The sequence below is a fragment of the Myotis brandtii genome, unplaced genomic scaffold (assembly GCF_000412655.1).
Source record: "Myotis brandtii unplaced genomic scaffold, ASM41265v1 scaffold100, whole genome shotgun sequence".
Classification (NCBI taxonomy): domain Eukaryota; kingdom Metazoa; phylum Chordata; class Mammalia; order Chiroptera; family Vespertilionidae; genus Myotis; species Myotis brandtii.
The window spans coordinates 187,712-201,178 of NW_005353326.1; the positions used below are offsets into that span (position 1 = coordinate 187,712).

General features: G+C 40.0%; 1 long non-coding RNA gene across 2 annotated transcripts in view; it reads left to right on the top strand.

Moving 5' to 3' along the window:
* The first annotated feature begins 1,156 nt into the window (after positions 1-1,156).
* The window catches only part of LOC106725069, an 18,247-nt gene continuing 5,936 nt past the window's right edge, over positions 1,157-13,467 (top strand). The window contains exons 1-2 of one of the 2 annotated variants that reach the window (XR_001360938.1): positions 1,157-1,169; positions 1,668-1,670. This is a non-coding gene — a long non-coding RNA (uncharacterized LOC106725069). Of the gene's footprint in view, positions 1,170-1,667; positions 1,671-2,010; positions 2,014-13,467 lie in introns of both variants that reach the window. The other variant, XR_001360939.1, reaches the window with a different exon arrangement.

Genomic DNA, 13,467 nt, shown 5'->3' on the forward strand with positions numbered 1-13,467 from the left:
GTCGAATGGCCCCGGGCAGAACACAGGCAATGGATGACCTTGGCCTGCACCTCCCCGGAGGTGGCAGCATCAGTGCACCCAATGGACAGTTTCAGACCACATCAAAGCACCACCACTCAACCAACTCCACAAGTGATACACAGAAGTGATGGACTTAGAGGATACCAAAGCCCCAATGAAGTAAGTTCTGCTCTGTGTGGTGGGCCCCTGCATAACTGATCCTCCAAGGTAGTCAGAAGTAGGTGGCCAGTTGTCACAGCCGGGCCTGGTAGCTGATAAGCCTGGGTAAATCCCTCCCATTGACATGCCTACAGAAATCAAGACTCATTTACAACAGAAGGATGTACAGCCTACACAGGGGATGCACCTCGGGTGCCCACCTGGGATGATCAGGGAGGCTGCCAGTAGGCCCTACAGGACACCTACCAAGCCTAGGAGACATAACAGCTTTACCTAATACATAGAAACAAACACAGGGAAGGAGTCAAATTGAGGAAACAAAGAAACATGGCCCAAATGAAAGAACAGAACAAAACTCCAGAAAAAGAACTGAACAAAATGGAGACCAGCAATCTACTAGATGCAGAGTTCAAAACACTGGTCATAAGGATGCTCAAGGAACTTAGTGAGCACCTCATAGCATAAAAAAAGAACAGGTCAGAGATGAAGGATACACTAACTGAAATAAAGAATAATTTACAGGAAGTCAACAGCAGAGTAGGTGAAGCCAAGACTCAAATCATTAATTTGTAATATAAGGAAGCAAAAAAACACCCAAACAGAAGAGCAAAAAGAAAAATAGAACCCAGAAAAATGAGGATAGTGTAAGGGGCCTCTGGGACAATATCAAGTGTACCAATAGTCACATCATCATAATGCCAGAAGGAGAAGAGAGAGAACAAGAAATTGAAAACCTATTTGATGATAGCCATTCTGACAAGTGTGACATGATATCTCATTGTTTTTATTTGCATCTCTTAGATGATTAGTGACTTTGAGCATGTTTTCATATGTCTAAAGGCCTTCTGTATGCCTTCTTTCAAAAAGTGCTTATTTAGGTCCTTTGCCCATTTTTTGATTGGATCGTTTATCTTCTTTTTGCTAAATTGTATGAGTTCCCTGTAAATTTTGGAAATTAAACCCTTATCTGAAATAGCATTGGCAAATATGTTCTCCCATGCAGTGGGCTTTCTTGTTGTTTTGTTGATGGTTTCTTTTGCTATGCAGGAGCTTTTTATTTTGATGTAGTCCCATTTGTATATTTTCTCCTTAGTTTCCATTGCCCTAGGACAGTGATGGCGAACCTTTTGAGCTCGGCGTGTAAGCATTTTGAAAAACACTAACTTAACTCTGGTGCTGTGTCACATATAGAAATTTTTTGATATTTGAAACCATAGTAAAACAAAGATTTATATTTTTGATATTTATTTTATATATTTAAATGCCATTTAACAAAGAAAAATCAACCAAAAAAATAAGCTCGCATGTCACCTCTGACACGCGTGTCATAGGTTCGCCATCACTGCCCTAGGAGCTATATCGGTAAAAATATTGCTACGACATGTCTGATATTGTGCTGCCTACGAAGTCTTCTAAGATTTTTATGGTTTTCCGTCTTATATTTAAGTCCTTTATCCACTTGAGTTTGTTTTTGTGTATGGTGTAAGTTGGTGATCTAGTTTCATTTTTTTACATGTATCTGACCAAATTTCCCAGCACCATTTATTGAAGAGACTGTATTGACTCCATTGTATGCTCTTGCCTCTTTTGCCAAATATTAATTGAGCATAATGGGTTGGGTCGATTTCTGGGTTCTCTGTTCTGTTCCATTGGTCTATATGTCTATTCTTCTGCCAGTACCAGGCAGTTTTGAGAACCATGGCTTGCTAACATAGCTTGATATCTGGTATTGTGATCTCTCTAACTTTATTCTTCTTTCTCAGGATTGCTGTGGCAATGCTGGGTGTTTTTTTTTTATTCCAGATGAATTTTTGGCGAGTTTTTACTAAGTCTGTGAAATATGCTGTTGGTATTTTAATGGGGATTGCATTGAATCTAAAAATTGCTTTGGTTAGTATGGACATTTTAATGATGTTGATCCTACCAATCCATGAACATGGTATGTTCTTCCATTTGTTTATGTCTTCCTCTATCTCTTTTTTCAATGTCCTGCAGTTTTCTGAGTACAGATCTTTTATGTCTGTAGTTAAGTTTATTCCTAGGTATCTTAATTTTTTTGGTGTAATGGTAAACGGGATTGTTTTTTTAGTTTCTCTTTCTGTGAGTTCATTGCTGTTGTATAAAAAAGCCATAGAGCCCTAGACGGTTTGACTCAGTGGATAAAGCGCAGGCCTGCAGACTGGAGGGTCCCAGGTTCAATTGGCACATGCCTGGTAGGATCCCCAGTAGGAGGCGAGCAGGAGGCAGCCGATCAATGATTCTCTCTCATGATTGATGTTTCTATCTCTCTCCCTCTCCCTTCCTATCTGAAATCAATAAAAATATGTTTTTTTTTAAAGCCATAAATTTCTGGTGTTAATTTTGTATCCTGCTATATTGCTGAATTCAATTTATTAAGACTAGCAGTTTTTGATAGAGTCTTTGGGGTTTCTATGTACACTATCATGTCATCAACGAATAATGACAGTTTTACTTCTTTTCCAATTTGGATGCCTTTTATTTTTTCTTGTCTGATCACTATGTACTATGTCGAAGAAGAGTGGTGAAAGTGGGCAACCCTGTCTTGTTCTTGTTCCTAGGGGAAATGAATTTAGTTTTTACCATTGAGTATAATGTTGGCTGTAGGTTTTGTCATATAAGGCTTTATTATGTTGAGGTAGGGTCCCTCTATTCTCACTTTGCTGAGAGTTTTTATCAAGAAATGGTGTTGGATTTTGTCAAATGCTTTTTCTGCATCAATTGATATGATTATGTGATTTTTGTCTCTCAGTTTGTTTATGTGATGTAACACATTTATTGATTTGTAGATATTGTACAATTCTTGCATTCCAGGAATAAATCCCAGTTGGTCATGGTGTATGATCTTTCTAATGTAATGCTGCATCTGATTTGCTAGAATTTTGTTGAGGATTCTAGCATCTATGTTCATCAAGGATATTGGTGTGTAATTCTCTTTTTTTGTGGTGTCTTTATCTGGTTTTGGGATTAGGGTAATTCTGGCTTCATAGAAAGAGCTGGAGGTGTGCCTTCTTCTTGAATTTTTTGGGATAGTCTGAGGAGGATAGGTTTTAGTTCTTCTTTGAATGCTTGGTAGAACTCTCCTGTAAAGCCATCAGGACCAGGGCTTTTGTTTGCTGGAAGATTTCTGATCACTGCTTCAATTTATTTGGTAGTGAATGGCCTATTTAGGCTTTTTTATTCTTCCTGATTGAGTTTTGGGGGAGCTTATATTTTTCTAAGAATATGTCCATTTAATCTAAGTTATCCATTTCATTGGAATAGAGTTGTTCATAGTAATTTTTCATAATAATTTGTATTTCTGTGGGATCGGTTGTTACTTCACCTCTTTCATTTCTGATTTTGTTTATTTGGGTCCTCTCTCTTCCCTTCTTGGTAAGCCTGGCTAGAGGTTCATCAATCTTGTTTATTCTTTCAAAGAACTAGCTCTTGGTTTTGTTGATCTTTTGTATTGTTTTTTTGGTCTCTACATTGGTTGCCTTTTCTTTATTATTTCCTTCCTTCTGCTTATGCTGAGCTTTTCTTATTGCTCTCTTTCCAACTCTTTGAGTTGTAGGGTTAGATAATTTATTACCATTTTTTTTCTTGTTTTTTGAGCTAGGCCTGTAGAGCTACCAACTTCCCTCTCAAGACTGCTTTCACCGAGTCCTATAGAGTTTGTGATTTCATTGTCATTTTTTGCCATGATGCTTTTTATTTTTCCTTTGATCTCTTTGGTAACCCAATCATTGTTCAATAGCATGCTATTTAACCTCCAGGTGTTTTATTTTTTCATTGTTTTTATTGTAGTTATTTATAATTTTATGCCATTGTGATCTGAGAAGATGCTTGATATGATTTCTATCTTCTTGAATTTAAAAAGACATTGCCTGTATCCCAATATGTGGTCTATCTTTGAAAATGAACCATGTGCACTTGAGAAGAATATATATTCTTTGGCTTTGGGGTGAAATGTTCTGAAGATGTCAATTAATTTTATCTGATCTGGTTAGTCATTTAGGATTGATATTTCTTTGCTGATTTTTTGTTCAGAGGATTTATCCAGTGGTGTTAGTGGTGTATTAAAGTCCCCTACTATGACTGTATTGCTTTCAATCTCTCCTTTGAAATCCTCCCAAAGTTTTTTTTATATATTGGGGTACTCCTATATTGGGTGCATATATGTTTACCAGAGTTATATCTTCTTGTTGAATTGCTCCCTTTATTTATTTTTTTTAAATTAAGTCTTTATTGTTCAGATTATTACAATTGTTCCTCCTTTTTCCCCCCATAGCTCACCTCCACCCGGGACCCACCCCTCCCCCCACTGTCCTCATCCATAGGTGCACGATTATTGTCCAGTCTCTTCACACATCCCCCACACCCCTTTGGCCCCCCAAGAATAGTCAGTCCACTCCCTTTCTATGCCCCTGATTCTATTATAATCACCAGTTTATTCTGTTCATCAGATTATTTATTCACTTGATTTTTAGATTCACTTGTTGATAGATGTGTATTTGTTGTTCATAATTTGTATCTTTACCTTTTTCTTCTTCTTCCTCTTCTTAAAGGATACCTTTCAGCATTTCATATAATACTGGTTTGGTGGTGATGAACTCCTTTAGCTTTTCCTTATCTGTGAAGCTCTTTATCTGACCTTCAATTCTGAATGATAGCTTTGCTGGATAAAGTAATCTTGGTTGTAGGTTCTTGCTATTCATCACTTTGAATATTTCTTGCCACTCCCTTCTGGCCTGCAAAGTTTCTGTTGAGAAATCAGCTGACAGTCGTATGGGTACTCCCTTATAGGTAACTGACTTTTTTTCTCTTGCTGCTTTTAAGATTCTCTCTTTGTCTTTTGCTCTTGGCATTTTAATTATGATGTGTCTTGGTGTGGTCCTCTTTGGATTCCTTTTGTTTGGGGTTCTCTGCGCTTCCTGGACTTGGAAGTCTATTTCTTTCACCAGGTAGGGGAAGTTTTCTGTCATTATTTCTTCAAATAGGTTTTCAATATCTTGCCCTCTCTCTTCTTCTGGTACCCCTATAATTCTGATGTTGGTACGCTTGAAGTTGTCCCAGAGGCTCCTTACACTATCTTCGTATTTTTGGATTCTTTTTTCATTTTGCTTTTCCGGTTGGGTGTTTTTTGCTTCTTCGTATTTCAAATCTTTGACTTGATTCTTGCGATCCTCTGGTCTGCTGTTGGGAGTCTGTATAATATTCTTTATTTCAGTCAGTGTATGCTTAATTTCTAGTTGGTCCTTTATCACAACATCGAGGGTCTCACTAGATTTCTTAAGGATCTCAATACATTTATCGGCGGTTTCCATAAAATTCTTGAAAAATCTTAGAACCGTGGTTTTGAACTCTATATCCAGTCGTTTGCTGTCCTCCATTTCTGTCATTTGTGACCTGTTTCTTTGTCTTCGCATTTTGTCTGCTTCCCTGTGTTGGTAGAGTGGTTTTGTGTGCTAGGTGTCCTACAGGGCCCAGTGGCTCAGCCTCCCCAGTTACCTGAGGTGGACACTCTTGGTGCACCCCCTTGTGGGCTTTGTGCACAGTCTTGTTGTAGTTATGCCTTGATTGTTTTAGGTGTCACTGGGAGGAATTGACCTCCAGGCCAATTGGCAGTGAGAATCAGCTGTGTCTGCAGTGGGAGAACTTCTGTGCTGAAGACACCCTTCTGGGGCAAGACTTGCTTCAGTGGGGCTTTGGTGCTCACTGAGTCTGCCCCCTGAGTGTGTTCCTTATGAATCTGAGGAGTTGTAATCTGGGTGGTCCCACTCTGACCACTGGGTACACTGGCTCTTGGATCTAAGGAGGTGCTAATTAAGCCTCTTCCTGAGGTTACCCAGCAGGAGCTATGAAGAGATATGCAGATTCCCCTTCCTTTTTTGGGGGTTTGGGGGTGCCCAGATGAGGCCCAGCTGAGAAGCAATGCAAGCTGCTGTGGGGCCTTGGGCCTTCTCTTGGAAGTTCTGGGTCTGTCTGGCCCAGCTGCAATTTGTTAGGTAGTTGTCAGATTGTAAAGGACCCGGGCATTCATATGCAAAAGGCTTTGCAGCAGCCTGGATGGGGCGGGGTCTCAGAATCAACAGGGCGGAGCAAGCAGCTATGGCTGATTCCCAGCTCTGCTGCAGCCTGGGTGGGGCAGGGTCTTGGAATCAACAGGGCGGAGCAAGCAGCTATGGCTGATCCTCAGCCCTGCCCTAAGGGGCCCCGTGTCTCAGTGTCCTGGTAATTGCTGCAAGCACCTCCGAGAGAAAGCCGCCCTCGAGTTCCGAGTTCTGCCGGCTGCCAGACCGTCCAGTCTCTCCCCGCATGAGTCCGGGTCCCCAGAGACTTCCCAGAACCAAAGTTCAGAGCAGTCGGGGGCTTGTGACTCCCTCCTGATTCAAAAAGTCAGCCACATCCTCAGTCGCCAGCCCTTGCCATGTGTGCCTCCATACCTCTGCACTCCACCTCCACAGCTCCTCTGAGTCTCAGTGTGCTTTTCTCTTTCCTTCTAGTTGTATAATTTCCACTCAGCCAGCCTTCCTGTAGTTCTTGATGATGTCCGTTTTGTCTTTTAGTTGTATTTTTGAATTTGTTGTGGGAGGCAGCATTTTCCGGTGTTTACCTATGCGACCATCTTGGTTTCCGCCTTACTCTTCCTTTTTAACAAAGAGAGCTGGCCTCATAGCCCTCAGCAAGGAAAGATATCCAGGTGTTTTGTTTTGTTTTTTAAAATATATTTTTATTGATTTCAGAGAGGAAGGGAGAGGGGGAGAGAGATAGAAACATCAATGACGAGAGAGACTCATTGATTGGCTGCCTCCTGCATGCCCCACACTAGGGATCAAACCCGAACGCAGGCATGTGTCCTGATGGGGAATCAAACCATGACCTCCTGGTTCATAGGTCAACACTCAACCACTGAGCCATGCCAGGTGGGTGCTATCCAGGTGTTTTTATGGTTCATTTCTATTTATGAAATTGATACTGGTTTTCCATTTGCAACTTGGTATAAAGTTTCTCTTTTAGGTATATTTGATTAACACTTACAATTGGTCAATTTTAAGAAAAATATCACGTAAATAATGTCACAGATATTGAAGACATTGTGAAGGTGGGATGTAGATGACTGATTGTAATAGTAATGCTATGTAACAAACTATCCCAAAATTTAGAAGCTTAAAATAAGTGTTCAGTGTCTCAGTTTTTGGCAGCAGCCACAGAACAAACTGACCAGAATGTAATCATGTGGCCACCCTGACTGCAAATAAAGCTGGAAAATGAGGTCTTTATTGTGGACAGTCTTAAACCCAGGTCTAAATAGAGAGTGTATTGCTTGATAGTCTGGTGGGAGATCCCTTGTAGGTGACTTTCTGTCTCTCTCTGGCAGCCTTTAAGATTCTTACTTTGTCATTGGTGTTTGTCAATTTAATTATAATATGTCTTGATGTTGATCTTTTTGGATTCATCTTGTTTGGGACTCTGTCAGCTTCTTGGACTTGTGTGAGTTTTTTCTTCTTCCCAATATCAGGGATGTTTTCTGTCATTATTTCTTCAAACAGGTTTTCTATTCCTTGCTCAGTTTCCTCTCCTTCTGGCACCCCTATTATGCTGATGTTGTTTCGTTTCAGTTATCCCAAAGTTCCCTTAGGCTCTCCTCCTGTTTTTTAAGTTTTTTTCCAGTTGCTACTCTGCTTGGGTATTTTTTTCTACCTTGTCTTTAGCTCACTGATGTGGTCCTCCACTTCTTCTAGTCTACTGTTGATGCTTTCTATTGTGTTCTTTATTGCAGTGATGTCATTTTTTATTTCTTCTTAGTTATTCTTCATTTCCTCTTGGTTCTTACACGTTGTTGAATTTGTCTTCCATCCTTTTCAGTGTCCTTATGACCATTGTTCTGAATTCTTTCTCTGACATATTGCTTGCCTTCATTTCATTTACTTCCTTTTCCAGTGATTCCTTCTTTTCTTTTGGATGGGGGCTGTTTCTTTGTCTCCCCATGTTTTCTCCTCACAGGGTGTCTGGTTATGTGGCTCTTTCCCTCCTGTGTTGACTTAAAGGCACAAAATACAACACGACAAGACACAACACACAGGGCACCAAACACAAATGTATTCACAACACCAATAACTCCAAATAAAGGTGATCACCAGAGAAAGAAGAAGTAGGGAAGAGAAAAGAGTGCAAAAATTATATTAAAAAGGAAAAATGTGAGAGAGAAAAGAAAGAGAAGAAAACAGAAGGGGGAAAAATATATGTATAAGGGAGAAAACTAAAAAAAAAAAAAACTAATCAAAAAAATGCAAACAAAGAACACCCAGATGAGTCGTAGGAGGTGGAGCTTATTTCCAGAAGGTAAGATCAAGGAATTGAATGAATGGGGAAATGGCCAGAATTTAGTATAGAGGAGGTAGAAAGAGAATGAGTTGTATAAGAAGGAAAGTGAAAAACAAAATACAAAATACAAAAAAGAGAGGAAATTTTATATATATATATATAATTTTCCCTTTCTTTAATCTATCTATCTATGTATTCATCTATTTTTAGAAAAGGAGAGTAGAGAGTAGACAGGCCTGAGTTGATGGTTGGAATCAATTAAGCTATTAGTAGAAGAAGAGAACAAGCAAGGAGAGGAAAAACAGAAGCAAAAAAAGAACAAAAACAAACTAACAAAAAATCAAACAAATAACAACAAGACAGAAACAAAGAAAAAGGAAAAAAAAATGGCTAGTGAAGAAAGAGAAGAGAGAAGTGTGCATGGACTTGGAGGAGGGTAGAGGAAATTAGATATATGAGTAAGATCAATTTTTAGCAGGAAGCAAAAAGAAAGGATAGAGAAAAACTAAAGCATGAACAGGTTAAGAGAAATAGGACGAAAAATGGAAAAAGTGAGGAAGAGAGTGTTGGCATAAAGAAAAAATTGAGATAGAGTAAAATAATGCTAAAAGAAAAATAGAATATAGAACACTAATCTATATCTAAGCCCAGAGCCAAAATAAAATAAAATAAAGAAAAAAAACTTTAAAAAGAGGTAAAATAATAGTAGTAATAATAATAATTAAAAATAAAAATATAATAAAAAAGTAAAATTAAGTGAGAAAAAATTTTAGTTTCTTAAGTAAAAGAAAAACAAAACAAAAGTGAACTAGTGAAGGACGTTCACTTTCTCTACTCTTCTGCCTGGAATGTCTGTTTCCTGTCAGGTAGTCAGCACAGTGTTGAAGTTCCCTGTGGTCCACCACTCTTCTGTGTCATAAGCCACAACCTTGTTTTCAAGCAGGCAGGATCTCTCTGCTCACTTTGTTTCTCTGCCTGCCTTCAGTTGTATTTACACAAGAGTCAATTTCTGACACAAGCCCTGGGTTGTGGTGTTTCTGTATTAATTTCCAGGACCAAATGACTCCTCTACCCAGTGTTTAGATTCTTCTTTCCCTGCCGCACTTAATACTGGGTTGGAGGGATGCACTGACCCAGAGCTGATTTGCTGCTCATCTCTCCTTATTCTGATCCCCAGTTTCCAAAAAACAACAACACAACTTTCCCCTGCAGTCTCGGTGAGTGTTTTTAATTGGAGATCCTATGTACTGGACTTAGCAAGCAAAAGCAAGGTGGTTAAAAAAAAAAAAAAAGTTAAAGGAACTGCACTGACTTGCATCTTTTTCCCCTGGCACTGCATGGCCAATATAGAACTTTAGGCTGCTGTTCTGGGCACAGTTTCCCATGGCTCTGGGCTTAGATCTAGAGTCCCCCTCTGCTAGGAGCCCTGTGGACCCCCTTCCACATTCGAGTGCTACACTGACCCCAAGGGCCGCAGGTTTGGTAGAGTGCAGTCTCCCTCTGATACTCTAGTCCCCGCTGCAGGCATTTCTCCCTCCAGCCTGGATCCAAGATCTCACCTCTCTCTAGGTCAGTGGTTCTCAACCTTGGCTGCACATTAGAATCACCTGGAAATCTTTTTAAAATCCTGATTTCTGGGCCTCTGAGGATTTTAAAAAGATTCCCAGGTGATTCTAATGTGCAGCCAAGGTTGAGAACCACTGACCTAGAGAGAGGTGAGATCTTGGATCCAGGCTGGAGGGAGAAATGCCTGCAGCGGGGACTAGAGTATCAGAGGGAGACTGCACTCTACCAAACCTGCGGCCCTTGGGGTCAGTGTAGCACTCGAATGTGGAAGGGGGTCCACAGGGCTCCTAGCGCTTAGGAAGAGCCACACTCAAGGGGCCAAAGAGCCGCATGTGGCTCACGAGCCACAATTTGCCGACCACAGCTCTAGGTGATCTCTGACTTACTGTCCATTGATTGCCTCACCAGCTGTGTTAAATTCACCAATTCCAGGTAGATGTTATTCAATTCAGCTGTTTCTTTTATCTGCTCTGTGAGAAGGTGCAGGACCTGTCCACGTATTCGGCGCCACTTTGTCTCCCCTGGGCAAATTTTTATGCACCCGCAGAACAGGGAGGCTGGAGTCTTGGTGTTCATGGGTTCACAGCTGAGGCAGCTGGTCCCTGGGCATTGTGGTTGTAGGGTCCCAGGAGGTATTCAAGGGCTCCTCGGTTGAAGGTAAGGCTGGGCTTCCATCACAGCCGCTCTCCCCTTCAAGGTGACATGATCTCTGCAGCAGAGCTGGCCACTCTGGAAGAGATTTCAGCAGTAATAGAGGCTTCCCAGCCAAGGGAGCCTAGTACGCCAGTCCCCAACAGTCCTATTGAATATAGCTGTCCCTCATTCACAAATACAGATACTCTCCGCAGATCCATACACTCTCCTTTCGCTCTCTCACTCACACACTATCTTGCAGCCTACCTGTTCCATCGGCCACCATCTTGAAAAATCTTGATGGCTTTTTTATACACCAATAATTAATTCTCAGAAAGAGAAACTAAACAATCAATCCCATTTACCATTGCACAAAAAAATTAAAATACTTAGGAAATAAATTAACCAACAAAGCAAAAGACCTGTATTCAGAAAACTACAGGATGTTGAAGAAAGAAATAGGAGATATAAACAAGTAGAAGAATATACCATGTTCATGAATTGGTAGAATCAACATCATTAAAATGTTCATACTACCCAAGGCAATCTACAGATTCAATGTAATCCCTATTAAAATACTAACAGCATATTTCACAGACCTAGAACAAACACTCCAAAAATTTATATGAAACCAAAGAAGCCTCCAAATATTCTCAGCAATCTTGAGAAAGAACACAGTTGGAAGAATCACAATACCATATTTCAAGTTATTCTACAAAGCCACTGTAATCAAAACAACCTAGTAATGACACAAGAATAGACATATAGATCAATGGAACCGAACAGAAACTCCCGAAATTGACCCAAGCCATTAAGCTCAATTAATATTTGACAAAAGAGGCAAGAGCAAACAATAGAGCCAAGACAGTTTCTTCAATAAATGGTATTGGGAAAATTGGACAGATACATGCATAAAAATGAAACTAGATCACCAACTTACACCATAAACAAGAATAAACTCAAAATGGATAAAACACTTAAATGTAAGTCGTGAAACCATAAAACTCCTAGAACAGTGGTTCTCAACCTTCCTAATGCCGAGACCCTTTAATACAGTTCCTCATGTTGTGGTGACCCCCAACCATAAAATTATTTTCATTGCTACTTCATAACTGTAATTTTGCTACTGTTATGAATTGTAATGTAAATATCTGATATGCAGGATGTATTTTCATTGTTCGCGACCCACAGGTTGAGAACCGCTGTCCTAGAAGAAAACAGGCAGCAAAAGGTCAGATGCGGGAAGCCATCCATTGTCAATGCTATCATGAGAGTGCACCAAGGAACTCGGAAGGCTGATGAATCTGGAACTTTAGCAGGGCTAAAAGCTATGCACCAATTGTTCTGTGTTGAGATAGCGATGGCTCAAAGCAATTTCCTGACCTAATAGCCTCAAAGTAAATCTTTACTGATCTTTACTGACCTTTGAGATGGTCTGTCTGCTATCTAAAATTGAATAAAAGCTGACAAGGCCAAGGTTTCAGAGAGCTTCTCCTAGAGAGAGGTTTCCATCTGGCCCCCACCCCTTAATAATTCATATTTCTTGTTAGTGTTTTCATTTGTGCTTTGACCCCTTCTTCAAATCCTGAACCCTAGCCGTGCTGGTTGCAGCAGTCAGACATCTCTCATCTACACTAATAAAAGAGAAACATGCAAATTGGTGTCACTCCACTACACCCACCAGCCAATCAGGATGAGTATGCAAATTAACCCAACAAAGATGGCAGTTAATTTGCATATGCAGGCACAGAGCAAAGACTGAAGGCTGAAGACAACTGAAGACTGAAGATGACTGAAGACTGAAGACGACTGAAAACTGAAGATGACTTGAAGACTGAGAGGCTTGGTTTCTCCGCTGTGGCTGGAGCAAAGGCCTGGGTCCTGGGTGCCGGAGGAAAACCGGTGCCAGCAGCCAGGGGAAGAAAGACCTATTGCATGAATTTCTTTGTGCAACAGGCCTCTAGTAACAATATATTTATGGATACATCTTCTAAGGCAGAGAAAATAAACAAATGGGACTATCTCAAAATAAAAAACTTCTGCACAGCAAAAGAAAACATCACAAAATGAAAAGGGAGCCCACTGTATGGGAGAACATATTTGGCAATAATACATCTGATAAAGGGTCAATATCCAAAATATATAAGGAACTCATACAACTTAACAGAAGGAAGACAAAAAAAATCCAATTAAAAAATGGGCAAAGATCCTCAACAAAATCTTAGCAAATCGGATCCAGCAGTACATCAGAAAGATCATACACCATGACCAAGTAGGATTTATCCCAGGGATGCAAGGATGGTACAATATCCGCAAATCAATCAACGTGATACATCACATAAACAAATTGAAAGAAAAAAACCACATGGTCATATCAATTGATGCAGAAAAAGCATTTGACAAAATCCAACACCCATTTTTGATAAAAACTCTCAGCAAGGTGGGAATAGAAGGATCATACCTCAACATAATAAAAGCCATATATGACAAACCCACAGCCAACATCATACTCAATGGACAAAAACTAACACCATTTCCCCTAAAAACAGGAACAAGACAGGGATGCCCACTCTCACCACTCCTCTTCAACATAGTCCTGGAAGTATTAGCCATTGCAATTAGACAAGAAGAAGAAATAAAAGGCATCCAAATTGGAAAAGAGGAAGTAAAACTGTCCTTATTTGCAGATGACATGATATTATACTTAAAAAACAACCCAGAATCCATCAAAAAAATATTAGAATTAATAAAAAAATTATG